Below are 3025 nucleotides of genomic sequence, written 5' to 3' on the forward strand. Positions count from 1 at the left end.
AAGGTCTTTTTGGTGATTAATAATTTAGATAATTAATAATTTTGTTAGTTATCTGTTGATTGTAAAACTGTTAATTATATGGAATAACTTTTTTTTTTGTTTACAACGCCAAGAAAAATGCATCTTTTTGTCAGATATATATTATTGAAAAAAAAAAAGATGTTTGGAAGTTAATAAAAGATTAGCTCAAAGCAGTTAAAGTTATTCCTTTTGTTTTTTCTAATTATTGGTATTTTTTTAATATTTAATTATTATTAAAATAATTAAATAAAGGATTAAGTAATTTTTTCGTCTTTAAAGTCTAGAGTGAAAATCAAATTCATTTTCGACTTTTTTTTGTTATTAAAATTATTCTCAATGTTACTAAATGTTTTAAAATCATCATTTTCATAAAAAATAATAATGCTTTAACGATTTTGCCCTTAAAACAAAAATAAAAAACCTCTTTCCCACTAATCCCCTCTATCCCCTTGCATCTTCATCATCTTTCTCTCTGTCTTTTTCTCTCTCCACCACCGCTACCACCACCAATTATCCTTAATTCTTTTCATTTGAATCCCTTACCCAACAAAACCCAACACCCAACACAAAACCACGCTTAGACCTCAACAAGCCCAGATGGCGAAGAGGAAGGGGAGTAACGGCGATAAAAGGGGAGAAAGGTGACACCGGCGAATACAGAGGGAGGGAGAGAGAGAGAGAGAGGGAGGGAGAGAGAGAGAGAGATAGAGAGGGTATGTGACAAAAGGAGGGGTTATTGCCATGTTCCCTGTTGTTGCTGCTAGTCCATCGCGGTTATAGCTGGTTCGTCGCTTATGCCGTTGGAGCCTACCAAGTGTGAGTGTTATTCCGGTGATACCAAGTTTTGCCTGAGACGACGCTGCTATTCGAAGCCATTAAGCTCTTCCACACTCCGTCGAACTAATTCCGCCGTTGCTTAACCGTTTGTGATTCTCACTTCAAAATTGAATTGTTGTTGTTGATGAGTCCATATTTTACGATATATTTTGGTTTGATTTGAGTGGATTTCATAACATAAACCCACATTTATTCATCCAAATAGCATGCTTTTGAGATTTCTTCCGAAATTGGTCTTAAAAGAAAACATGCTCTTTTGTGCTTAATTTAGTCAACTTTAATTCACTTTAATCCCATTTCGTGCCTTGATGTATTTGTTAAATGATTCCAGGTTTCCAAGGCAAGTATGGGTTGAAGAAGTGAGGAAAAGAGCAGGCAAAAGGGAAGAAACCATGAAGCAATGGAGTTTGGAAGTTTCAGCATGTGTGCGTGCGCACAAGTTCTCATGCGTAGGCACAGGAAGGATTTGCGAGTGACGCATAAGCGTGGATGGAATTTTGGCCAGGCGACGCGTACGGGTGGGCGTGACCCAAATTACGCCATCTCGTTAATTGCAAATTGCTGGGGCGATTTTTGGGCCTCCAAAACCAGTCCAACTCATTTTTGAAGCTATATGAGGCCAAAGTGAAGCTGAATGAAGGAGGGGGGCAATTAGGGTTAGCTTTTATCATGTTTTAGTGTAGTTCTCTAGAGAGAGAAGCTCTCCCTCTCTCTAGAATTAGTGTTTTTAGTTTAGTTTCCTTTTAATTTCAGCACTTTAATTCTTGTCTTAGTGTAGTTTCATTTATGTTTCTATGCTTTATTGTCTTTATCTTCTTCATCTCTTTTGTTATTTTCTCTTTTATGTCAATTTTCATGTATGAACACTTTTGTTATTTTAATTCCAAGTAATGCAAATTTATGTTTCCATGTCATTTATTGCTTTCTCTAGTTGTTATTGTAATTCTCTTACTTTGGTAGTTTTAGAATTTATTTTATTACAATTTAATATTATTTTATTTTCATGCACACCAAGTGTTTGATAAAATACTTGGCTTAGTTTCTACTTAGTTTTTCTTTACTCTTGGCTTGAAATTGTTGGTTTTGGTGATCCTTGAGTCATTGATGTCTATTCTTGTTTGATACATTAGAGTAGTTAGTTGATTTGGTCTCCCTTGACTCTATGTGACCCATTAGTGCTGACATAGGACTTAGGGATTGAAATCAACTATGCCTACTTGACTTATCTTCGATATAAGGTTGACTATGTAGGATTAACTCTTCATAATCATCATGTGTTTGTGGTCAATGGCTAGGATAGGTAACCTTAGCTCTCAATTACATGCCAAGATGTTTTCTTGCATTTGAAGTTTCATTTCCTTGCATTTAATTGCTTTGACCTTTATTGCTTTTCATTTAATTTCTTGCATGTTTACTTTTCACACTCTTGGTTGAGAAATTGGATGTTTGGGTAGAATTGAGTTGTGGATGTCCATTTCGCATTGTGTGGGAATAGTTAATTGATTTGGTTTCCATTGACGCTAGTCTTTCACTAAGTAATTAGTGAGTTAACTAGGACTTATGGATTGAGATCAATTACACTCTTTTGACTAATTCTCAAGGAGGATTGACTAATTTGGATTGATCCCACACAATTGCCATGTTTGTGGTCCATAACTAGGATAGGAATCCTAAATTCTCCAATTCTCACCAAGAGTTGCCATTTACATTCCTTGCATATTTAATTGCTCTCTTGATATTTACATTTCTTGCTTTCTTACTTTTCCAATTCTCCATGCTCTCTTATAGCCAATAAATGTACATTTCATTGCACCTCCTAGGGAGAATGACCCGAGGTTGAAGTACTATCGATCTCGGTATTATAATTTGGATTTAAAACATTTGATTTGGGAGCTAATTGTTGGTCTAGACTATACTTTCAACGATGGAATTCTACTTTGTGAAAATCTAGATCGACGATAAATTCTTATTCGTCAAATTTGGCGCTGTTGCTGGGGAGTTGCAATGGTGTTGTTGTTGGCTATTGTATATATGTTAATATGTAAATAGCTTGCTTTTGGCTATCTTTTGTTTTTGTTGATGGTTAGGATTGGGATCCCGGAGGACATTAAACATTCTAGCATTTGGTAGGGAAGTCAAGCACAAGCCACCATAGCAAGGAACTCTC

Source organism: Arachis duranensis, chromosome 3, assembly GCF_000817695.3.
Source record: "Arachis duranensis cultivar V14167 chromosome 3, aradu.V14167.gnm2.J7QH, whole genome shotgun sequence".
Lineage (NCBI taxonomy): Eukaryota > Viridiplantae > Streptophyta > Magnoliopsida > Fabales > Fabaceae > Arachis > Arachis duranensis.